Source organism: Mchenga conophoros, linkage group LG20, assembly GCF_057382185.1.
Source record: "Mchenga conophoros isolate Kocher_MC1m ecotype Shallow Benthic linkage group LG20, M_conophoros_male_GT1.1, whole genome shotgun sequence".
NCBI lineage: Eukaryota > Metazoa > Chordata > Actinopteri > Cichliformes > Cichlidae > Mchenga > Mchenga conophoros.
The window spans coordinates 16524088-16550242 of record NC_140545.1 but is presented as its reverse complement, the minus strand read 5'-3'; the positions used below and the strand labels follow the sequence as shown (position 1 = coordinate 16550242).

The following is a 26155-nucleotide window of genomic DNA, read 5'->3' as shown; positions in this document are numbered from 1 at the left end:
CACATGCGAGTGAAATTCTTGTGTGCGAGCCCCACAAGCAACAGAGATGTGCAAACACAACAACACAAACGAGCAAAATACAAGAATGGCCAACCTGAAACTAATAAATATATGTACAATATATAATAGTGTATGCATTTCTGGATGTGTATACTAAATATTTTCCTACGTGTGTGTGTGTGTGTGTGTATACACATTTTTACAAATTAAATAGTAAAAAAAAAAAAAAAAAAAATAATAATAATAATAATAATAAAATATATAAAATATACAGAGTTGAATATGTGCAAAACAAGTGGCATTTATATACAGTGTGGAGTGCATAATGTTGAAGTTCCAGTAGTGAAGCTGAGGTGTCTATGACGTGTTCAGCAGTCTGATGGCCTGATGGAAGAAGCTGTCTCTCAGTCTGCTGGTACGGGACCGGATGCTGCAGAACCTCCTTCCTGATGGAAGCAGTCTGAACAGTTTATGGCTGGGGTGACTGGAGTCCTTGATGATCCTCCCCGCTTTCCTCAGGCAGCGCTTCCTGTAGATGTCTTGGAGGGAGGGAAGCTCACCTCCAATTATCCGTTCAGAGCACCGCACTACTCGCTGGAGAGCTTTGCAGTTGTAGGCGGTGCTGTTGCCATACCAGGTGGTGATGCATCCAGTGAGGATGCTCTCAATGGCACAGTGATAGAAGGTCCTGAGGATGCGGGGGCTCATGCCGAATCTTTTCAGTCTCCTGAGAAAGAAGAGGCGCTGCTGCGCCTTCTTCACTGTTTTGTTTGTGTGTACTGACCACGTAAGATCCTCAGCCAGATGTACTCCAAGGAACCGGAAGCTGCTCACTCTCTCCACAGCAGCGCCGTTGATGGTGATGGGGGTGTGTACTTCTCTGCACCTCCGGAAGTCCACTATCAACTCCTTTGTCTTTGCGACGTTGAGGGTGAGATGGTTGTCTTGACACCAGTGGGTCAGGGCGCTGACCTCCTCCCTGTAAGCCGTCTCATCACCGTTGGTGATAAGACCCACTACTGTAGTGTCGTCCGCAAACTTCACAATGATGTTGGAGCTGTTAGTGGCTGTGCAGTCGTAGGTGTAGAGTGAGTACAGGAGAGGGCTCAGTACACACCCCTGTGGAGCACCAGTGTTCAGTGTGATGGGGGATGAGGTGATGCTGCCCAGTCTGACCACCTGGCGTCTGTCAGACAGGAAGCTAAGGATCCAGCTGCAGAGGGAGCTGCTCAGTCCTAGATCCTGCAGTTTCCTGTCCAGCTTCGAGGGAACGATGGTATTGAATGCTGAGCTGTAATCTACAAACAGCATTCTCACATACGTGTCTCTCTTCTCCAGGTGTGACAGGGCAGTGTGTAGTGTCAGGGCTATGGCATCATCAGTGGACCTGTTGTGGCGGTATGCAAACTGTAGAGGGTCCAGTGAGTCGGGTAGTGCAGAGCAGATGAAGTCCCTGACCAGCTTCTCGAAGCATTTGCTTACGATGGGGGTCAGGGCTACAGGTCGCCAGTCGTTCAATGAGGAGATGGTGGAGGATTTGGGTACAGGGACGATGGTGGCCATTTTGAAGCAGGCTGGGACTACAGACAGAGAGAGGGAAAGGTTGAAGATGTGCGTGAACACTCCAGCCAGCTGAGTCGCGCATGACTTGAGGACGCGGCCGGGAATCCCGTCCGGACCAGTAGCTTTGCGCGCGTTCACCTTCCTGAAGCACTTCCGCACATCCTCCTCAGACACAGTGTGCGCACTGACGTCATCCGCGGTGCGCACACTGTCCGGTCTCATGGTGTTCGCTGTGTCGAATCTAGCGTAGAATACGTTTAGATCCTCACACAGAGAGGCCGTGGTCTGCGGTGTGCTGGTTATCCCTCTAAAGTCTGTGATCGTGTTTAGTCCCTGCCACATACTCCGAGGGTTGTCAAACTGTTGCTCCACCCTGTCCCTGTACTCACGTTTGGCTGCTTTGATCGTCTTCCGGAGTTGGTAATGTGCGTGTTTGTAGTCCGATGTGTTCGCGGAGGCAAAGGCGGTGTTCCGTGCCGCGCGAACATCTCCGTTAATCCAGGGTTTTTGATTTGGGAAGGATTTAACTGTTCTGTCATAGGCTCTACAAAAGTTTCCCACTGAAGTCTAAATCAGGCCTAAGTCATAATTGGTGATGACCTTAACCCCAACTCTGTGCTACTTTTTAAAATTGTTCTCTGAGGTTTGGTTAGATAAATAAAGAAAATTTTTAACTTTCCACATTTTTATAACATGTGGAAAGCTAAATATAACACATTTTTAAAAGTCATTTTTGAGCCTCTTCAGAAGAGTTAAGGTTGGTGTTATAAAGTCAAAGTTGAGGCTCTCACCAATTATGACTGAATAAATAAAGCTGAAAGTTTGCACTTCAATCATGTCTTGACTGTTTGGATCAAAGTGCATTGTTCTATCATACAGAGGAAAACTCATAAAAACTGAGAAACTGTCCAAATACTTACAGATTTCACTGCATTTACTTCATATATGCAAATAGTGGAGTGCAGATTTTTAGCACCAAATAGATATAACATGGAGCAAATACCAAAAAAATCCATTACAACATTATATTACCACCAATGCTGGTGGTAATGTAATGATCACTTACAGAGGAAACACTGGAGAGGGATGGTAATCTGTAAGTACAGCAGATGATGCATTCTGAGCAGAGGAAGCTATAGGATGGTCACATGACACCGGTGAAAACAAGAGAAGATTGTTGAGTAATTCAAGCTCAGGCCACACTAGTCAAATAGCAGATAGAATGATTAAAAGCGGCTACATCACCACCTCCACTGACCCAACCTTTCTCATCTCCAAGTCTTTCCCATCTTGTCACTCCTATTCTCCCACCCACCCTCTGTACACAGACACTCCCACCCCACCCCTGACACCTCAAAGCAACACTTGGGAGGCTATTTTTTGCCATGCTTCTCTAAATAAGGCCGTGGATCTTGCCTACATGGGTGGGCTGACAGAGGGGTGTGTGTCTCTGGTTCTTACCTTGGTATAAAAATCGTGGGACAGTGGGGGTTTCCTCTGATTACGCTGCTTTTCCCTCACTCACAGTGTTCTCATTCTAATGTTCTTTCGACTATTTTTGACACCCATATTGAAAAAAAAATCAACGTACAAATCACTGCTCATAAGCGGTATCAGATGACCTTTTATCATTAAAAACCCTTTTTTACTTTACTTTAAGAATTTGATATCTACGTTGTTGTTTTTTTTTTTGAGGGGGGGGTTGTTATTGTTTCTTTTTTGTAGTCATTCCCTCATCTTTTTTTTTCTGCGGAGGAATTGCCTTTACCAACCTCTGGACGACATATCTGGAAAGTGACTGAGTGGAATATGGGAGCAAAAGGACAAGAAAGACAGAAAAGAGTAAGAAATAATTAAGTTTACTTTTTAAAAGCTCCCCCTTCAACTGCTCTTTTTTATTTTTCTGTTTTTTTCCTCTTCCAAACATTGCACCTCTGCGTTTCTGCATTTCCTTCTTTCAGTTCTTTTTCCCTTCTTTTTTGTTTTCCCATTTCCTTTTACTTTACCTTCCTGTCTTTCATTTTCCTGCCTTTTCCTTTCTACCTTCCAAATCCTTCCTTCATTCTTCTCTATTTCATTTTACTCTTTACGTTATTTTCCCTCAATTCCTTGCGCACTGCCTCTCTTTACTCCCGCTCTTTCGCTCTCCCAACCCCTCCCTCTCCCTGTCCCTCTTCCCGATTTGTCCTTCAGCTCTGTCAGCACTCACTATCTCTCTCCATCTCCTTCTCTGGTAGTCTGATCAGCTGTCTTCCTTCTAACTTTACATGGCCTGGTGTGGTGCGCAAGGACGGGCAGCTGCCGGCTGACGCATTTCACTGCCCAGTCATCACTTCAAAATCGAATCCTCTTACACAAACCTCTATGGTTTTCTTTTATGGCCACTATTTTTACTCTCAATTCTACATGCATGTCTTTTTTTTTATTCTTGGTCTGCCTGTTTTTCCCCTCCTCCTTTTGCATCCAGCAATGAGAGAGAGAGAGAGATAGTCACAAGTCCCATGACCCCCTTCTTCTTTTCTCTCCTCTCCTTTCACTCCTTCTTTCCTTCTCCTCCTCCTCCTCCTCCTCCTCCCCTTTTCCTCTCCGCATCCTTAAACTCTCCATCGCTGATTCAGCTCCCAGGGAGGCGAGACTCCGCCTGCAGCGACTGCTTCACTCCGCATGGGCCACCATCCCCATCTGGATCACCTTTACTACGGTAGGTGTTGAAGTGCCTCAGTGTGTGTTTAGAGATTTGTAGAATAAGTGTTTTTAAAATTTTGCTTTCTTTGTTTTCATAGTGCTTACACACTGCATATATTGTGTGTTTCTGTATGTGTACCATTGTTTTGTCCGCCTTCTCACAGAGTAAAGTATTTCGTTTTGTTATTTTAGTTTTGTTTTTTAGCTGCTGGTTTGAAAGAAAAAATTCCAAATGTGAGTGAGCGAGCTGGAAACAGTCTTCTTATTTATTTGTTGCGCCGCTGTTTTTTTGATTGGTGGTAGCAGGGAAAGTGTTACAACATGCTGCATGTTGGACAGGGTTGAAAGGTCAAGGGTTATCTCTGAGACTCAACATTCTGGACAGATGAAGCAAGTATTTCACACTCAGTGAAAACTCCTTAGAATGAAAACTGGAAATGGTGGAAATGACTCAGTCTCTCTTTATGGAATATGAATTTACACAATGTACATCAAGTTTAAAGTACTTTTTAAAAAATTTTATTTATTGTGCTATTGCCTTTGTCTGTTTGCTCAGATTGTGAACATGTACATGATACACATGTGAAATTATCACATCGCCTCACATTTTTTTTTTGCCAGTTTTTATAAAACTTTCCACTGCATTTTATGCAGCATGTGAGCCACTATATTTCCATATGGCAGCAGCAGAACATAATGCATGGTGTTGAACATGGTGCAGCACAGGTGAGTTCTATCAGTTGCATCATTGTGTTGGGACGGCCGTCCAAACGGGGCCTCGGCTCTATCTATAGACGGGGCACACACATGTGTCACTCTCCAGAGAGAAGGAGCGAGAGAAGTTTAAAGTAAGAGCAAGGTTCTAAAAGTGTCCCGCATATGCTCCCATCCTTCTCTATCATTCCCCCTACTTCTCTTCCAGTGTCTCTCCTTCTCTCTCTCTCTCTGTGTTGCCGTTGTCCAGGCTAATTTTACCCAGTTAGCAGATACCAGGGAGATCAGCAGTAGTCAGCTGTCTGTCAAGCATGCAGAGCACTGACAGGAGGTGGCAAAGTGTCGGGTATCTTTGCCCATCCCTGTAAGAGAGCACTTCCATAGCTTTACATGCTTTAGCAGACACAGCTGACTGAAGGGAATGTGTCTATCCTCCACTTGGTATGAAAAGAAGCCTGTGTGAAACTGTGTTAGCTTAACCATAGGGACTCTAAATGTTGAGAGGGTACAAGAATGAAGAGGTTTATATTTGTTTCAATTTCATTTGCATGTATGAGAAAACATTTTAGTACTTCACCTTGTTCTAAAGAAGTCCTGTCTGATGGTACATTCCCAACTATGTATTGTAGTGGAGCAAGGGTGCACATTACATGCTGAGCAGCTCTTGCAATCTGCAGGAACTGGCTACTTCTCCCCGGAGAATTGTAATTCCCGCCAGGAATATTGTGACTATGATGGCAAAGAAGCTAGATAGGTGGCTTAATTCTTCTTAATGTGTCTGTGTCTAGAGCTGGATTTGTAGTGTGCATAGCCCCTCTCATTTACCAGCCATAGCTGGTAATTTACAAAACTTTCGTTCCATCCCTGGGAGAGAAAATAGGATAGGAACGAGAGAGGAGAAAAGAAGAAGACGACTGTGATTTATGGAAGAGACTTTTAGTTTAATTACTGGGCGGGCAGGGCTGATGTGTGCAGCCCCCATAGCACTGGTTACACAGTGGTAGGAACACACAAAAGGGCTATTGGGGCGGCTATAGAGAAGATGACATACTAGCTTCTGCATTTGCAGTTGATACACTCAGGCATTTTGTGTGTTCAAAGTGCAGGACAAGACATGAGAGTCAGATTATGTAGCATGGAAAAGCAATATACAATATGTGAGTGGTTAGGCACAAACACAAGTGGAAAATGTATGCACGTAGAAGCTTTTACAAAATATCCATTTTCCACTTCACTGTGGAAGGACTCTTATATAGGGGAATGTGTCTTTTGTTCCTTGTATGTTAGCAAATAGAATATTGGGGAGAACTTTGTGCTGTGTCAACAGTATGCTTTAATGCCCGCTTTCATGGAGATTTTATTAGCTTTAATTGTCCTTCAAGCTGAAAGTTTGACAGAACAAAGACAAAGAGAGACTTCCTGACATTGCAGATTAGCAGAAGCAGTGCATGCCCCATTTTTCTTTCTTTTCTATTACTAATAGTTTAGGGGGTTTTTTTGCATTAGTGTTTTGTGGATGGAGAACATGCGCATTTTATCCTTGAACTTGTCTTATATTAGTTAAATACCTTAATGGGGATCTTGACTGGAAATTAGAGTAAAACCTGTGATCCAAAAACCTACAGTTCTGCAAACAAACACACACACACACTCCCAATAACCCTTACACGCTTTCTGCAGCTCCCGCCATAGGTTTTCTTAACGCCTCTCTCAGAGCCTTCATTAGATGTCTGACGTTAGCAATGGTTCAATTCATTAAAAGCGCGACTCAGCCTTTGTGCATTTGCCTATAAATTGGTATTGATCTCTGAGAGGATGGGGAGGGGGGAGGAAGGGGGAAGGGAAGGAGATGGGGGATGTGTGTATTTATATGTGTGTACCAGAGGGAGATCGGGTGGTTGGTTGGTTGGCTGGTTGGTTGGTTGGTTGGTTGGAGTTCGGGGCTGAGGCTAATAGGAGAGGGCAGATAGTGTGTGCCAGCAGGTAGGGTGTATGTGTTTGTGTGTCTGTGATTGTGTTTGTGGGAAGGGACTTCAGGTGAATAGGATTCACTGGAGCAACAAGGGCAGTTGAACACACACGCATACACACACACACAATCTATGCACACTGATATACATTTACAAATTAACACACGACATATACAGAGATTAATTTAATTCGCTCGGCCTTCTCCCCCTTGCTTTTCCCCCACTTTGACCATGTGCAGCACCACATGTGCCATTCAAACCTCATCATCACCACCACCGTCTGCTCAGCATGGAAGTGTAACACCGCTATAGTTTGACTGGGAAAGAGGTAGAAGGCTGAGAGAGAGAGCGCATGGGAGCAGGAGAGAAAAAAAAGAGAGGGAATGAGAGCACATGCTACATGAGGGGGAGTGGGCAGTCAGGGGGTGACTGCATAGCATGGCAGCCTATAGACTACATGGGACAATGTTTATGTGTGTGTGTGAGACAGAGAGAACGAGAGTGAGAGAGAGGGTAGATGAATGGGAGGTGAGGGAAAAAAAGGGGGGGAATTGCTGTCAGTGGTGGAGGACCGGTGGGACGAGCAGCTGTTCACCGGACTAAAAGTTTTCAGTATGAGGAAGAGGGAGAGATTATAAAGAGAGGATAGGGTGAGAGAGAAAGAGAGAATCAGAGTGAGGATGTTAGAGAGAGAGAGAGTGAGTGTGTGGCGAAACACACACACACAGACTGCAGAGGCAGCACCTGGGACACAGACTGAGGGAAGAGAGAGCGAAGCACTTCTTCTTCTACTCTCCTTTTCTTCTGTGCTTTCGCTTTATTGCTTCTTCTCTTTGGTGCATCGTCCCAGCTGAAGCGAGAGACGAGGGGAGGAGGAGGTGGGGGGATGGGGGGTGGGGGGGGCTTGTATCTGTGTGCCTGTGTGTGTGTGTGCGTGTGTGTGTGTGTGTACGTGCTGGGGGGCTTCTAGCCAACATCTGCCTGTAGGTAAGTGCAACATCTCCCTTATTTCCCATCATTCTCTAACTCCCACACCTCCTTCACCCCACAGCAGCTGAACCTCTAAGTATGACACTCAAGGTGAATTGCGTGCTGTGTGTGCATGTGTGTGTGTGTTTGAGAAAAATCACTTCATAATGTACAATATTTCAAAGCTCAGCGGTCACATAGTGGGCAGACATAGTGGCTTATTACAAGTGTCTACTCATAGTGTTTTAAGCGTTGATAGTGACTTGTTGGTGGTAGCTGTAGGTGTTTTCTTTTCAATGAAAAAAAGTGTAAACTAGCTGCATGGATTTCTCCTTTGATTAAAGTTTTAAATCATCTCGGCTCTTTTTTGGTCCACGGGTCAGAACAAAAAGCTGGGTCCTTATTCTAATAGGCAGAAAAGTTTGGCATGTTAGCATCAAAAGAACTCTCTCTGTTGGGATGGGAGGAGTGAACCCTGAAGCCTGTGCTACTGGTGAGTGTCATAAATGCATTCAGTGGTCAGCGCAGTTCCTGATTCGACACTTTTTTTCCCCTCCCCATTGACGAGCGTTTTGGGCTGGCAGCGAGGAGGAGGTGTGAGGCCTGATGCGCCACCAAGGACAGTGGCCTGCTTGGGGGACATACTTCTTTATATGCCCATATGAACAAGAGCAACTATGGAATGTAAAGAAGTATGTATCCCAGGTCGGGAGAAATTGCAGCGCAGCAACCTGAAAGGAACTTTAAACTTAACTGCAAAGCAAATCCACCATGATGAAGAAGATTTTACTTTAGTTCCACATCCTAGCTGTAGATAATCTATCTGCATGCTACATGATCACAGGCAAGGTATGTGAAATTTTTTTTCTGCCCTGATGTGGCCCAATTGAGTCCAGTCAGCTTCTCAATGAGATACATACATCAGTAAAGTGTAGATGCAGCTAAACTCTGGTCGACATTTTCCACATGGCTGTCATAGATTTTCAGATTTGTCTTTCATTCTTAGTTCATTTGGCCAAAAGTGGATTTTTTTTCCCTACACCCTGTGATGCTGATTAGTTTTTAAGAAGTCCATTTTGTTTACTTTAAGAATACATTGTGTGAATTTGCTAATGCTACAAAATGACACACAAGTAGACATACCCACACTACAGACAGACAGCGGTTTCCAGTAAATGGTGCAGTGATTAAATGCTTGCTAATGGATAGCATGGGCCTGAGAGGACGGTCAGAAAGAGGAAGAAGAAGAGACTGGCTGCAGGCCTCTCTAACAGATTACTGCGCTCAGACGCCTGCGTGCAGTCACGCTGTCTGGATCTGGCTTCGACTTGTTGGCCTACTTGTAGACATTTGAAATCAGAAGTCTAAATTTTTCACCTCTCGTTCAAGTTACTTGGTCTGATTGTTCTGTCAACTTCTTTGCAGTGGGGGAAGTTTATGTCTTATGGCATTTACAAGACAGCTAAGAGAGAGAAAAGTGACAGGAAAAGTGAACGAAAAAGACTTACGATGAGGCAAACCCACAGTGTGAGCCTGTATGATATCTGTCTCAGGATGCTGAGCCAGCAGGACATGCAGGTCTTTGTGTAATCATTTTTTAGCTCTGATTAAGTATGTATGGGAGGCACAGTATGTCTATGTGTGCTGGAACAGTGACTAATCCGGGTGTGGTTTGGGAGCAGGTATAACAATCATGTCAGGTTTTAGTGTATGGATTTTGGCCTACTTTGTATATAAATACTGTATGTGGCCTACTTAAGGTTTACCTGTCCCTGTTCAGGTATTATTTGGGCCAGTTTCAGTGCGGTAATTTGGCCCTGGTCAGGTGTACACCCCGGGGTGCTGTGCCTGTGTGGGAGCGACTGGTCTGACAGGGATATGCAGTCAGATTACACTTCCTGCCAATGTGATTTTTCAAGGAGAGAAAAAAAGGGGTGGGTAATAAACGCGAAGAACAGCTTCGTGCCAGGAAGAATTGTTTAACATTACAATACACGCAGTCGTGTGTTTGTTTCAAAGCTAATTAAGCTTCAATATGAGAGACAGTTCTAATCTTAGCAGGCGCAAATGAAGAGGCTCCACACATCACTGGAGAACATATTCATAAAGACCCCCTGCCCAGCGCCCCCAACACACACACACACACAAAGAAACGTAAAGTATGTGTGCCTGTGAGTAAGTACAAGTGTGTGAGTGTGTTTTTATGTTGGAGGGATTTATTGCAGTGATTTTTAAGAAGCAGCGGGAAAGGTCGTTGTACTGTGGGAGAATTCAAAGATAGAAGGGCACAGTAGTAAGTGTGTGATAGAGGAGATGCGGATGGGGTGGGGGGTGGTAAAGGAAAAAAAGGGAAACGAGAGAGCAGCGTAGACTGAAGTAGGATCGTAGCGGAGGGAGTTGTGGCGAGTGAGCGTGTGAGATGAGGCGAGGCGAAGGCTGGATTGATGTTGGTGTTCAGGGCCTCCTGTGTGTATGTGTGTGTGTGTGTGGGGGGGGGGGGGGGGGGGGGGGGGTATGAGGTGGGGCTGGGCGGGTATTGTTCTGTCACTTTGCCTGTGTCAGCAGGTGGAAGCTCTCATCAGGACATTAAATATGCAACAATGCTGACTGCGGCACCGTGCTGAGACAGCCAAAGCTGGACGACTGGGGGGCCCCGCTAAAAGTAAACCAATGCCACCGCTTTGACTCGCTCTGCACTAGACAGTTATCCATCCATCCATCCATCCACACACACATACTCACGCATACATAAACACATACAGGCATGCACACACCTTGAGAACTCCAGGTTCTTCTCAGGGCTTCCCCGACCCTCTCTTCCAGCTTTTCTTTGCTGGCTGTTTAGTCCAATGCCAAAGCTGGCTGACTTGCCAGCTTACCGGCTGGCTGGCTGGCTGGCTGACTTGTTTCCCCATTTGGAGTCCACACAAGGGCAAAGGCAAAGCTTGTAATCCACAGGCCCAGTGAGGGATTAGTGGTAGTTACATACAGATCAGTCATGTGGAACATTGACTGTAGCAACTTACAAAAAAATTGCCTCTGTGAATATGGAATTTAATGCAGAGCCTACAATCCAGCTGACTATACGCATGTGTAAAGAAGTGCTTGATTCACCACTCTCTGTCAGCTGAAGCAAACCAGTCAATCAACCAGGGCAAGATTATGTTAGAGGCCAAACCTGCTTTTTTTCTGAGTTTATACAGGCATTTGTCCAAAAGCTTTTAGATGTTTATGATTTTATGCCCTAGGCATAAAGTGATGCAGTTGCATCTTAACACTAAAGACTCACAAGGTCATTGGAGATTAGGGGTAGCATTGGGTTTTTGCCAGATATATTAAACAGAAACAAGAATGTTTTACATTTTAAGTGAAATCTCTTTACATTTCTCTTTAAATTCTATAAAAAGGAGTCAACATTAACTGAACCCCAACCCTAGCTTTAATCATCAATGGATTGTAAATTGATGTTTCACCAACCACGCAGACAAGAGTGTCTGTTGAAGGATTAGAGCTCAGAGGATTAATTAATGACCCTTCCTGCTCAAATTTCTCACAAACTAATTAAACACATTTAATTTAAATTCAATTCAAATTGACCAACTTAACTCAGAATATACAAAGTGATTCACAATCAAAATGAAGACAAAGACTTTGATTTAATTATGAGCAGTATTTCTCCTTAAGAAACAGCTAGAGACCAGATTCATGTGTTTTTTTCTTTCTTCAGACTGATAAAGCAACACTCGCTGTTAATCTGCTGACTGTGCCTCACTAGATGTTCACCCTCTCTGAAACAGCTATTCGTACTGTTAGGTTGATGATTTGTTGGACAATGCCACCAAATTTTTGGGATTTAAAAAAATGTATTAATATACTTATGTTTCTGTCCACCACTAATTGATTCTGATTCTGTTAGTGTAAAGAATGTTAGAGATTAAGTGATATTTCTACCAACTAGTAGGTGTGTCTTCTGACACCACAGTAGCCTTATTTATACCACCCATACCATAAATTAATTACCTGTTCTTCTCATATATAGCTTATCTTTAGTATCACTACAAGGCATTTGAAATAATTTCCTACAGAAGCAGAATATATTTTAAAGCTTTTCACCAAGCTTGTCAGCTCTGCAAAGAACATACTAACATATGCATTGAAAAGTGATAGGTAACGATTGAAACAGCAACTAGTGATAGAAGGCAGCAATGGCAACTGATGGGAATTTTTTGCAGCTTATAGCGTAACCAAATCAGGAGGGTCTGTTTGGTGTATATCCTGTGACTTTACACAGTGCACACCACACAGGGTACATTATTGTATTTCAGAATGTAAAATCTTGTTAATGTGCTGCTGTCTACTTAAACAAAAACACACCATGTGTGTTTTTATTTTGTCAGTGCCCCTATGTGCATTACGATAAGGAAACATGTTTTAAGCAATTACCAACAAGAAACACTTGCAGAAGCTAGTTATAGTGCTGATGGCTCACTTCAAAATTTGGAAAAATGATACATTTGTGAAGTTCCTTTTTCATTTTTATTCTAAAAAAGGTGAAAACATGGTTGCAGGGTTCTGCAGTACACAAGATACCCGCAACCCTGAATATAACTCGAATTTTAATCAGGGGTGACTTCATGTGGCATCATGAGGTGTGTAGTGATAGAAGAACAAATGGCTCCAAATGAGGCCTTTATATTTTTAATGGTGCCCTAGATAGGTGAGTTTAGTTTCTTAAATTGTTAATATGCCTCCTTGCACTGCATTTCTGTGTATCTCAGAAGACAGAAGGAAGTAGAAGACAAGACTGTAGGAGAGAAGATTGTAAAGTCAGCCGTTTGATATTAAGTGTCAGAGTTTATTGCCGGGACTTTTTTCTCTTTTAATCATGTTTATAGTAAGTGTGCTTCGGCAGCAATCTACGGAATATAATAGCGGTAAAGAGTAATGGAAGTTGAAACAGATGCGGTGGAGTGGTAATGTATGTGTCGTTTCGCCCTGATACAAGGACACACACATAGCCTATTATATCCCATTCTATGTTTATGTCTCAAAAGCTAATCTCAGGGGAAATGTACATCTGAAACCCCCTGCAAAGTCATTGCTCACACAATGGGCACATATATAAAACACACACATAGATACCGTCACACATACCGGTCTAAATGAAATGTGGGTATGGCCACATAAACACTCAGAAAGTAGCTCTAGAATGTATATGTAACACCAACAGACCCAGCCACAGTATTGATTCATCTGGCTGTTTATGTTCTGTTTTTTTTAATGTTCACATTACATGGTTGTAATGCACCTTTTCTGAGGGCGGTAGCTCAGTGATTTGTTTCTTTAGCTGTAGAAGCTTTTTTATCTGTAGCATCAGCAATAGGCTTCAGCCAAAGTTTGCAGTTTTCCAGTATATATAAACACATACGTGTGTGTGACTTATATTCATTGAATGAATGAAAAATGACTGAAGGATAAATATGCTAATTGGAGGGTGTGGTTTTTTTTCTTTACGCTTATTTATTTATTTATTTTTAACTTAATATTCCACTTGTCTGGATGGTAGATTGTTTGAGATTTGTGCCACTACAAGCAGCTGTAACCAATCTATATTTTGCTAGGCTAGGCTAAGTATTATTTGACAACTAGTATAGCTTACTTTGTGGTTCAGGTAATCTGAAAGTTTGTACTTCAGTTTTGATGAATGAAATTGTGGTATTTTATCACTTTTTTACTTAGCACTAATTAGTAGATATGGATTTCTTTGCTTTGACTCCATGCAATTTATAGTTATAGTTTGCTAACCAAACAAGTTAGCATTAGTGCATAACTTAGTGCTCATGCTTCTAGGTCCTAAACCTAGCATGTTGTAAACAAAATACTGATGCTGAGGCTTAAAAAATATTGAATCCAAAACCAAAAGTTTTTTAAAAAAAGTTTATATGTATAATCTTTGGTTTAAGTATGCAGAGCTTTAAAAAAAATATAAAAACTCAAATACGTGTACCTATATGAGTAGTGATGTCCCTTTTTGGCCTATAAAAGTTCTTTTGGTCTTAGACATTAACGGAGTCTTGTACAGACGCAGAAAGAGCTTTTTGGTGATGGAACATGTGTCGTACAGTACATATGCCTCTGGAATTATAAGAGACAATTTACAACCAATGAAAGAAAGAAGATAAGGCCTTGATAATAAACGGCTTCAAACATCTAATGAATTTCTCATAATTATGGGCCTTAAAAGTCAATTAGTTAATTGGCCCAGCAGTTTAATGTTAGAATGATGGTGCATTAGTTCAAAGGAAACCTCACAATCAATGAAGAAAACACAGCACAATCAGAAAGCAAATTACTATTTATCATTTAGCGATTAAGCCATACGTTCTCTTTGAGTGTGTCAGAGCCAAAAAAGATTCACCCTGCCCCGAGCGTGCACGCACACACACACACACACACACACACACACACACACACACACACACACACACACACACACACACACACACACACACAGTGTGGCTCCAAAAAGCAGATCAGTCGCTTAGGCCGGGACAGAGATCAATGTTGAGGTAATTTGTTTCGATCAATTAAACAGACATCTGCTTGAATTAGACTCCAATAGACTGCAAAAGACCCAACCCCTTCCTATCCTTGTGAGTGTGCTGCACTGCAAAAATAGTAAGTTCACATTAAAGCACTAAAAGCTGAAGAATCTAACATTCCAGCAGTGCATAATTGATGGTAGCAGTTATGGGACATAAGCGGGGTTTATAATCTGTAGTGCCTTTCTTCTAGTATCTGCTGAATGCTCTTAAGATGCAATGCAGAGAGGAAAAGGCAAAACTTTACATGTGGACTGAGCAATGCTACGGGCAACTTTTGCTCATGTTTATTGTGCAGGAGGTAGAGATGGGTGGGTAGGGGTGTTTGTAAAAGACAATTGCATTAACCCGAGTCTAATTTAATGGCTCCCACTAGTATTCTCTTTACATCAAGCGATGCTGCTGACATCACAGCCTGTCTGATGTCCGTTACTGCACGATATGAGGAGAGGGGGTCTGCTCCCTTCAAATGAACACGCAGGATAATTGTTATGCAGTGAAGCTGTGAAGCAGAGGAAGTAATTAAAGGAACAAGGGCACTGTGGTGGTGCTGGTGGTGGACCACATCCCCCTCCTCTGCGTCCCCTCTGCTACTGTTTCTCTCTGCTCGCTGGAGATTACACACATATTTTCACATGCGAGGTCCCCTTATATTGACACCCCTCCTCCCCATGATTACCGCTAGGGTTTACAGTTATCCTGATATTCTAATTACACTCTGTCTGCGTTTATAAGGTCATAACATTTACAATTTTACGACACAATAGTTGTCCGTTGACCAAAAAATTAGAAAAAGGCATTTCTCACTTTAATTGTTTCTTTTGTGGCTATCACTTGTCCCAGAATAAGCACTTTTTTTTCCTTTAATTATTTCAAAATACATTTGGGTTATTGAACGAACAGCTCCAGTGTCTTTTGTAATGCAACTCCTGCCTGAGAGCACTACCATCCATGTCCCGCAGTATTTCAAAAAATATATTGCCTGGAGAGGCATCTCAGGGAATATAAAGTAGAGTTTCACTGATGTATCTCATAAGGTATATCTCAGAATATAATGCATTCCTGGGCACATTGTTATTTTGATTACTGGTTATGAGAATAGTGAAGGAAGACTGTGGGAAAGAATGGTTTCATGTACTCTAGATTCATTTTTAGAGGAATTCTCATGAAGAAGGACAGGAGGAACTGTTATAGTTCTTAAAACCTGTATAAAATATTTATGAATATGTATCAATCTATTAAAGCTCCTTGGAGCAACAGTTGTTGTGATTTTGGTGCTATGTGCTGTACAATTTAAAGTAAAACTGAATTGAATTTAAAGCTAATTAAGCTAAAGTTAAAAAAAAACAAAAAAAAAACAGAGACTGCTGTAGTTTGTGCTGGTAATGTGGTGTAGACTTCCATCATGAAGTCTAGTTAACATTTTAATGTTTTAATCATATTGTCAAGAACATGAATTCTTTTCAGTTATATTGATAGTTAGCAATATTGTCAATGTCAGGGCACATTATGAGTAAGCTTAAATCAGTATTAGAGATCCCGCCTTCTTCTTTGTATATCTCCTACAAACAATCACTTGGTAACGGTGGGGCAGAAAAACGGCCTTCTAACAGGAAGACCTTTCTTGAACCAGGTTCATGCAGGGGCAGCCCTCAAATACAACTGATCTCAGGGTGAGTGAAAAGAGAAGACATGAAAGAATACAATAGATTTAACCCTGTGGCTCTTATCTAGTCAAGAGCACAAACATTTTGCATAGACCTTCATTGTCTCCAGAGACTGAATCTTGTCTAGTCTGCACATATCCTCTAGTGCAACTATGAGTTTTGATATTGGTGGTTTGTAGATGTTTGAAACAGGCAGTAATTGAAATCGTAATTTTGACCAAATTTAGGAGAAAATACATTACTTATTGAATAAATTGGTGCCTGCGTGTCTGGTGTCTTAGCGTCAATGATCTACATTAAGTGCAGTAGTTACCCATGCGATTTCTATGTGCATACAGCACGTCTTCTGTCTCAGTGGGGTCTCATGCATCCTTCTCCCTTCAGTCTACCAGAGGAGGAGTGTAATTGGGAGCAGTGTGCTGGAGTGCAGAGTGTCAGGGAGTCAGCAAGCCAGCCTGCCACAGCCGGTGATACAGGACGATAGAAGAGGAAGATTAGTGGAGCAGCCTGCAAGGCAGCAAAAGCAGTGAGTCAGCTGTGGACTGTCCGCTGGTAAAATGACCATGTCAGTCAGGGAGTCCGTCAGTCAAGCAAGCAGAGCGCAGAGTCTGGCCTCTCTTCCCTCCTGTAAGTACACATACATCTAAAAGGAGGAGAGTGCGGCGTCGGGACAAGGCTACTTAGCATTCCCCTGTCATCACCTCACTGCTCAGAACTTCTGTTATTGAAGAGGAAGGAAAAAAGAGCAAGGTAGGGGACAGAAAAGAGAAAGGAAGAAGGCAGTTGTGGTGGCACGAAGGCTACGTTAGAGCCCCAGGAAGGGGTTCAAGCCTAACGAGAAAGCCGAGGAACAAATGATCAATAAACAAAGGAAGAGAAGAAACAAAAGAAGAGAAGAATTGTAAAGAACATGAATTACAAAGAGAGAGAGCCAGTCGCAGAAAGTAAATCTCCCAAACCAATAAAGAGTTATGCGTTGTGATCTGTTCCAACGATCGTTGTGTGCTTTGAGATAATTGCTTCCATTTTGTTGCACAGAGACTATTACAGTATATGATAGCTGGATTACCATCTGTAACAGTGGGCTTTACACACCAGAAGTAGTGCTGTATCAGCAGCAGGGCTACAGTAGAAACTATAGGTTTAGTGAACATCATGAGTGGGTTGTGTATTAGCCTGGGGCTATTGTAGCAGTTATGGTTTCTTTTCAACGAATTCCACTTCGTAGAGTGAAAACATTTTTTTCCTGTCGGATCTGGGGGCATCAGCACGGCACCTCAATGGGATGAGATCTCATTGTGAATTTGAAAAGAACAAGTTGAGTGACTCTCTAAAATGATCCTGGTGATTGAAGTGATATTCTGTTTCTAAAATCAGAACAGATAGTCGTCGAGTCCAACTGTTTTTGCTCGAGGCCTTACGTGGGCCTTTTAACAGGCAGAGACCTCCTGCAGAACCAAGATCAGGAAGGAGCAGCTATCTATCATGCCTGCTTGGCCAGTAAAGGAAAAACAAGACCAGACTAGCCCTCTAATCAGCAAGTCTTTATCAGCTGATTATTTAAGACCTTGTATGTGAGGAGCAGGATTTTGACTTCAATTCTGGATTTAAACAGATGCTCTCTCTTTCTAGTCCCTGTCAGTACTCTTGCTGCAGCATTTTGGATTAGCTGAAGACTTTTCAGTGGGTTTTTAGGACTTCCTGATAATAATGAATTACAGTAGTCCAGCCTGGAAGTAATGAATGCATGAACTAGTTTTTCAGCGTCACTCTGAGACAGGATATTTGTAATTTTAGAGATGTTGCGCAAATGGAAGAAAGCAGTCTTACATCTTTGTTTAATATGTGCGTTGAAGGACATATCCTGGTCAAAAATGACTTGAAGGTGGAGTAAAGAGCACAGTTGTTTTATATAAACGTAGTGGAGATTAAAGCAGCACAGATTTGTTCCCTTAAACTTTCTTACAGTCTCTATTAGAGTCGGATCGACATTGACATTTATTTAAAGTCCTGTTTTCTTCCACATGATTGTGATCCATACCATTGACTCCTTCAGTGCACTTTGTTGCTCTGTGGCGTCAGTGCCTGTGACGTATTGGCCATTGCAATAAAGTATGTGAAGGACATCATTTATGCATTTATGTTTTTCTGTGACACCAGAGACTTGTGATTAACACCGTAGTTTGACGCCCTATAATGAGAACCTATCTGTAGTTTGTGCACTGTATCGTTGCTGAACAGGTTGCTTTTCATTTTTTCTTTATCGTTTTTACTGTTAAGTGGAAAGAATGAATGATGATAGTAAGAATAAACCTAAGCAGTAAAACTGGAAACTGCAAAATCAAATGTCAAAGAAGATCTTTTAGCTAAAAGGAACTGTACAGTTGAAGAGTCAACCTTGTTGAGTCGCTCAATATGAGCAGCCCCTTTTCACATACCTGAGTAGTCCTTATTCATATACTGACACTGATTAGCCCTGCTTTAAATGATGCAGAAGGCTCAAACTTGTAGTTTACTTATGTTCATAATTTAACATGATAGCCAAATTATTCATCTATGACCAACCAATGATTAGAAGACCAATAAAATGTATCAATAGAATGATACACTGTAACTTTCTTTATTCCCACTATGTTGCCTGTAAGTGAAAACCTTATCACTTTAGTTACACCTATCCATCCCGACACACGTCTTCACAGAAACAACCAAGACACTCATCTGCTGCTGATTGTAATCTAGATGGCTCTAACTAGCTCAGGCCCTCTTTTAGTTCCTTTTTGTCCCACGTTAAAACAAGGACACTGTTATGAAGCCTCTCCGTCTCTGTGAGCTTTTCAAGCTTTAAAAGAGTGGGTGTCCCACTGTCTGGCGATAGAAAAGAACACGTCAGCCGGGGCTATCTTTACACCCGAGCGCCCATTCTGACTTTAACTGCATTGGATTTTTTGTTTCACAACAGAGTGTATATCAAGCACGCCTTTGTGGCCCTGCCGCAGCCTGTAATGCATGACTAAAACACCTAAGTGGCAGCGGTGGTTCGTTAAGAAAGGGGGTGGGGTGGGGTGAGGGGGAATGGGGGTGGGGAGGGGCAGGGGGAGCGTGCTCAGAGTGACAATCAGCCTGCATAGGTAGAGAGAGAGAGAGAGAGAAGAGAGGGGGAGAAAGAAAGGTGAAGACAGAAGGCAGGTCTGCTGCGGTTTGGCAGCCACTGCATATGGATCATGACATCATTCTCCGAACCGGATGACGTCTTCTCCCCCTTAATATCGTTCAAAGAGTTCTTTTAAAAATCAAAAACCTGCTCATTAAATTGTTTTAATTTAACTTCTGGAGCACTCCTCATTCTCCTTATCTGATCTCCTTTTCCTTGAGAAACAGGGGCTTTTCTCTTCATTACTGTCTATCGGAGCCATTTATCTCCTCTGCTTTCCCAAGAAGTTTACTGACAGCCCAGTATGCAGGAATTCTTTATATCTTTACGTTAGTTTATGAGCGTGTAATTACAGATATTGGCTGTCTCCAGCATATTTAGACACCAATTCCATTTAAGTTTTGAAGCTACAGCTCAGCATTTTCTATCGCATAAAATCACACACAGCTACATTGGCAGGAATAAGAGCTTTCCTGTGCTTTTTTTTAATGTGGGTGTGTTTTAATCTCATTACAGTTATTGATGGTGTGCTGCTATAGTGTGGATAGGTCCAAAGGGCAGTAAAACTGTAGTAGACTCACATGTGTGCTATGTGAGGAGATCCAAATAGGGCTCCAACTTTCAGAATATATATTTGGTGAAATTACCAAATAAAATGGCTCATTAAGGACACTTACTGTCTCACCCTTTGCTCTTAAATTTGCATTATATAACTTTTTTCATTTATCAAAGTCTTGTCCTTGTAAATCGACTATAATGTAACTTTAAAAATATACGTTCTTGCCTTTAAGAGCGAGGAGTTAATATTACCATTTTTTTTAAACCATGGCCCGATTATTTACAGCCAACTGACTAACCATATCTCACCTGCTAACATTGTCACTAGCAAAGTCATACTTGAGAAGAAATGCTACTACACCAGAAAATATTAGTCACAATGCTAACTTATATGCAGGGTCAAACTGTATGAATTTTGTCTTAAACATGCAATGGCACAAAGCCAAACAAATGCATAACTAACATTTGTTTTCTACAGTAATATCCAGTATGAGAGCAGAGGGCAGAATAGCTAGTGTCATGTCTAAGTGTGTTTGTTGTCATTATGCTAATGTTCATTATATATACATAATATATCTTTGACATATAACATAGCAGTATAAAAGTGCAGGACAGTCTAATGCTTGTCTCATCACTGTTTTAACCTTGGCTAGCTCATGGCTAGCCCATGCAGTCTGCATCCAAAGTGCATGATGGCAAAAATTTGTGTAGAGCTCCTTAAATGAAAAGTATTTCACTCCTGCCAAGTCTGAAAACTCACAAAGTCCTCGAAGAGAGGGTTTATTAAGGAAACAGGCTTTAGTCCTATTTGTAAAAAAGGAAATTAAAGTGCTGAAAACAGTCAAATCCTGTTTAAATGTTGTGGTGGTGGGAGGGCCAAAGCGTGAGGATATAATTAAATATATCATCTAAATAGGTATTGATCGTCTTAAGGGTGTTGCCGTTAGATTAAAAGGTTAAGGAATAAAGCGACTTTGAGGATTAAATCATTGTGAGGTAAAATCAAAAGCAGCAGAAGATAAACGCTGCAATAATTACAAAGTATGAGTGCTGCATACACGCTTAATGAAAGAGACATTAAAGATCCCAAGCTAAGATGCATTTATTGGCCACAAGCAAACCCGATCATGGTATTTTATCCACTGCAAAGAGAGGTGAGTTTGGAAGACACAAAGGTCTACCAATTGCCCTCACTGTTTATGTCAACGTTGCTCCACAATTTGAACTACAGTATTGAGATAGAATCATCAAAGGCCGTAGCAACCCTGAGACGGTTGATAAAGAAAGAGTCGCGGTGCGGCACCTGAGGCAAGCAGTCGCCACAAGGTCAGGAAACTTTATTTTTTTTAATCCAATAGACGTGTTTTATCTTCAGGGAGAGAGCGAGGAACCAGCTGAGCAGAGGATAACGGGCCCTGTTACACTCCTGCCTCCCCTTCTGATCAACCAATCAGGCGTGAGAAAAATGCTGAGTCAACCGCTGGGCGCTGCTCACGTCCGAATGCTGTGGAGGAGGGGTCGGTGGTAGAAGAAGAGCCAGCCAGGCAGCCAGGCGGTGTCTGCAGTGGACTGCAGCAGCATTAGCACTGCTAACCTCGTGGCACAGGTCCTTTCATTTTGAGAGGTGCTGACCCACCAGCCCCCAAGTCTTTAAGGGCTGGTCTCTGCTTATGGACTTTTATTTTACATCACATCTCCCATAGAAATTAGGTTTAATTGAAATGTCTAAGCTTAGTTTGATGATATACGTCCCACTTTTCCCTCTGCCTCTAGTCACTAGGTAATTAGAGGGAATTAATACAGCCAGCCACAGAAGATAAAGTTTACAGCCTGACCACAGGTCAACTTGTTTCATTACTATGGTGCGCCTTGCATTAAGCTAATTACCAGCTGGCAAACATCTTCATCAGACATGCACACAGACCTTCATTAGGATGCTTTGTATAAATCTGCTTCATTTAAATGCCGCATTACAGAAGATTATTGTGGTTTTAAGTGGATTTTAATGGCTATTTTGCAACAGTGGCCCTCAGAACCATCAGGGGTTTCACACTGATGTGACAGGAAGTGATGGTCTGACAGGTTTCCTGGCCTCGCCCTCCCACAGTATTGGCGCTTGATGGAGAACCAAGGTCTGGCAGTCAGTCAGCTAGACACCGAAAAAGCAGTAGGACACTGATAGGCAGAACGCATGACATGGTCAGCGAGAGAAGAGACTGATAGAGTGAGGGGAGTGGCTGCGTATGGCAGGTTGTATTAGTGCAGCCCCCAGTGTCAGGCCATACATCTGAAATGAAAATATCATGGTGAGCAAGAGTGACAGAGTCCACAGCGGGACTGGTTTCAAAGTGTCACTCCTCCTGCTGGGGCCTTACTTAGCTGTGGGCAGGCAGCTGCTACGTAACACTACCTGTACTGTGTGAGCCTCCCCAGGGACGCCGTGCACCCCCACTGACCTTCCCACTATGACTCCCTAACTGTCTTTACCGCTCCGTCTCTCCCTCGCTCCTCTGCAGGCGTCCAGCTGTCCCTAACCCTCAACTCCTCCTCCCCTCTGTCTCCAATATAAGGGCAGGAATGCAGCGGACAGCACGGTCCCAGAATAGAAAAATAGCCAGCCTATCTCCAACCATGCAGTCAGCCTCATAGAGGGCACCTACAGTAGCAGCAAGCAAGAGGGCCCACACACACACACACACACACACTAAGCACTCCGACCGACCCACATATATAAAGTCCACTTCGCTGAGCTCCTGAACTGCTAAACTTATGAATGCTTAACACCTTTACTTATTGTAGTTGTGAACTTGACAGAGCTGTCTTACAGTTTAATGTTGAAAGAGCACTCACCGGTGAAGCCTTCAGCAGGCATCTGAGCGAGGTTAATGATAAAACGCTCTGTTTATAATGATTCTGTTTGATGTCAGATCTGAGTGGAGGTGTGTGGGGTGAAGGAGGGTTGCCTGTTTGATGAGTGTGTGGGCCACAGATTGCAAGAATAAAGCACAGGCAGGAATTCTCTCCTCAATCTACTGAAAATCCTGCTATGAAAAGGATTCAGCGTGCAGCGCTTTCTCCTCTGAAGTTGATAGTTGTGCTTGACCACACAGAGAAGCTTGCCGGGTAGTACTTGGCCTCACCATCCATCCTGTGTGAACATTCTACACAGGCACAGTTCACACTTGCAACACCAGGATCAAATATAGACATGAGAATCAACACAGGATACTCTGTTGGAAGCACAGAGTACGCACACACATGCACACTGCAGTGCTGCATGTTGCAGAGGTAGAGCAACTGCAGCTCGAGGACAGGTAGAGAATTCAGGCCATGCAGGCTTGTCCTCTCCTCTGTGTGCTACTTCCAGCTTTCTTCCTCCTGTCATTCTCCCTTCTCTCTTCCCCCTCTTTTTTCCTCCTCACTCAAGGATGTGTCCTCCTCATCAATTTGCCGGTCTCATAGGTTGCAAGTTTATTAAATAGATGGAAAGAGAGAGAAAGAAATACTGGACGGACCCTGTCTTTACATCCGCAGCTAGTATTTACACTTTTCTTTATGCAATTTGTGTTAGGTTGTTGTATTTCTTATCTTGACAGATTTAATACAGAACTGAAAGTTCACAATTACACGTGTCATTTTTAAGTGCTAAATCCTAGTAGAGCTACACAGAGCAGGCTGTGACTGCTGGACAACATTTTTTTTAATTCAATTTGGCACAAACAGTGAATTTCTTCAGCTGTGGATTTACCCATATTTATTGTTCCAGTATGGCGTTGGTGGGACTGAGTTAGAATAAACTGTGTGTGTTTTCATTGTCACCAGTGGAATAGGAAAGATGACAATTGAGATTTGTTGACAACTAGGAAAACTGTTAAAAGTTTAGTCAGCGTTAGCGTACTCACCCGTTGAGTTTCCCCCACAGTTCAAAATGACCTTCACCAACAAACCCAGTCCTGCCACAAAAGACTCCGGTGAACACCTCACAAATGATGGTTCAGGGCGAAAGCTTGAAGAAAAAAATGCTTTTGAAAATATAAAAATATCTGAATTTATCTGAATTAGTTTATATAGGACCACATGTCTGTGTTCTGGGATTTGAATGAGAAAGGGGTGGGACCGTGTTCAGTACAGAGAAACCGTGGGCAGGCTTAAGGCACTTAAAAATCTCAGCCTATATAAGCTTAGTGTGGAAGGATACCCGATGAGTTACTTGTGGCCGTTCTGTTAGAAAGCTCCATTTGCAGATTAGTGTGGTCTGTTCCAGCTAGTTTGTATCTGATGCTACCAATGCACATATGGTACGCATCTTTTCACATTAGAGTCCAAAACAAAACTTTAGTTTAATAATTTTCAGTACGAGCCATCCTTTCCCATGTCCACTTATGTATCGGATCCTTTGTTAATATAAAAACAGTCTTTAGCAGGTTTGTCATTTCAGTTAAGCCATTGATTATCATATAAGATCAGTCAATTATGAAAAAGTACAGTCCAAACACAACATATATCAATACGTTTCTAGGGCCATGAGTCTGCTTAAAAAGTTTATTTTCTAATGATTAAATGATTAGCTAGGCTAATTGAACCAGGAAATGAGTGAGTTGTTCCAAAGACGAGCAGAGCCATGCAGCAAGACTGCTGAGTACATCATCTTTGTGCCACCACACTGAACAGGCCCAACTATGGGCCAGAACTTAGTGCATAGACGTGAGAACAGTAACGGCTGGTGAGGAGAGACTGGGTGAAATGGAGAGAGGAGGAGATGTTCCACGTGTAAGGCTAGAGGTCAATGTGAGTTAATTTTCCTGCTGTCCTATCCACTGGCTTCATTAGCAGTATTGGCAGTTAGGTGATGAATTCATTGTTTTTTCAAGTTTGTCTGCAACCATTGTTTATATGTGCTCCTCTCTTATCTCTCAGGGCCCCACTTTCTGTTTTTCTCATCTCTTTTTCATCACCCGTCCTACCTGCTATTCCCCTTTCTCTGTCTTACCTTCTGGCTCACTCACTCTCTTCTGTTCTTCATCGTTTTCCCTTGGTCTTTTGCAACCCATACCTTTTCTGTATCATCTGGCTTCTTCTAAGCAGTAACATGCACTCTTTTAAGGGCAACATTTTTTTCTAGCAATCAATGCCTGTTTGCTGATGCATTGTGCTGTTTGGTTTGTTGCAGCTTGTACAAATGTTTTATTACTGCTTATTGACGACACGTGGGTGTGAACAGCGTCATTTCTTATCATTTCCTTTCTCTGGCTTTGTCTCTTTCAGGCATCTTCACTTCTTCCTGTCACCTCTTCTGGACCAGATTCTACCCTAAAATGCTTTGCTAAAGCTGGTAAAATGGAACCAAATCAACTGTTCAATGGATTTGGTCCCCTTCAACCAGCTGTAGCTGTGCATTGATCACCCCAATCCACATTCAGAGTGACAAGAAAAAAACACCCCTGAAAGACTGGAGTTAATTAATCAGAAAACAGCTTTAAATCTAAAACTGAGGTTAGATTGGCTTCTTTATTGGACTAAGATACAAAGCCATTCATGGATAATACACATGATGCACCAGTTACTGCTTGGATTTATCTCAATCATTCAGTTTGCCCAAAAGACACTCAAGTAATTTGCTTAATCTGAGTAAAACAAGGCAGGTAAGTAATTATAGATACTACATCTTGTCAAATTTGTGCTTTTTGATGTGCGCTGCTGTAATTGCGTTGTCCTTTGGAGACTTACTTTATTGTTCTTTCCAGATTTGTCAAAACGTGTGCTTCTTCTAAAGGGTTGCATTGCTGAAAACTTTGAGAAAAGATGCTGTGTACGAAAAGTACTGGTGGAAATACATGCATGTACAGATGTGTCAATGACACCAAAGCAAATGTCTAATCAATAAAGCCTAATCCTAGTGTTTATGTGAAATGCCAAATTGGTCTCTTCTTTCAACGTGTGGACTTACCAGGGAGAGAAGTAAAATGTGTTGTGCTAAGGCTGGAACTAAACTATATAAAATATATATATACACACAAATACACTGGGCTAAAAAATTTGGGTCAGAATAACACTGACACAGTATTGGTATAACTGCTTAGTACCAGTTATCAAATGTTAGTGTGGGCTTTATATGCTGAATGTCATCTTACCTGGTCTGATTGGGTTGGATGTCCCATCTGAGCAGCACTCAAAGGAAAACTATGTTTTTTGAAGAACTCCAGTGATTAGACCTGATCCAAAATAGATCCCAAACAGAATAAGGTTAAAGTTAGACCTATACAAAAACCTTGACCC

The 26155-nt window shown here is 42.3% G+C and overlaps 1 long non-coding RNA gene across 1 annotated transcript; it reads left to right on the top strand.

Annotated features, from left to right (window-relative positions):
* The first annotated feature begins 3812 nt into the window (after positions 1-3812).
* On the top strand, positions 3813-25789 carry LOC146550574 (uncharacterized). The gene is made up of 2 exons (XR_014890165.1): positions 3813-4264; positions 25145-25789. It is a non-coding gene; the product is annotated as an uncharacterized LOC146550574 (long non-coding RNA).
* The last annotated feature ends 366 nt before the right edge of the window (positions 25790-26155 follow it).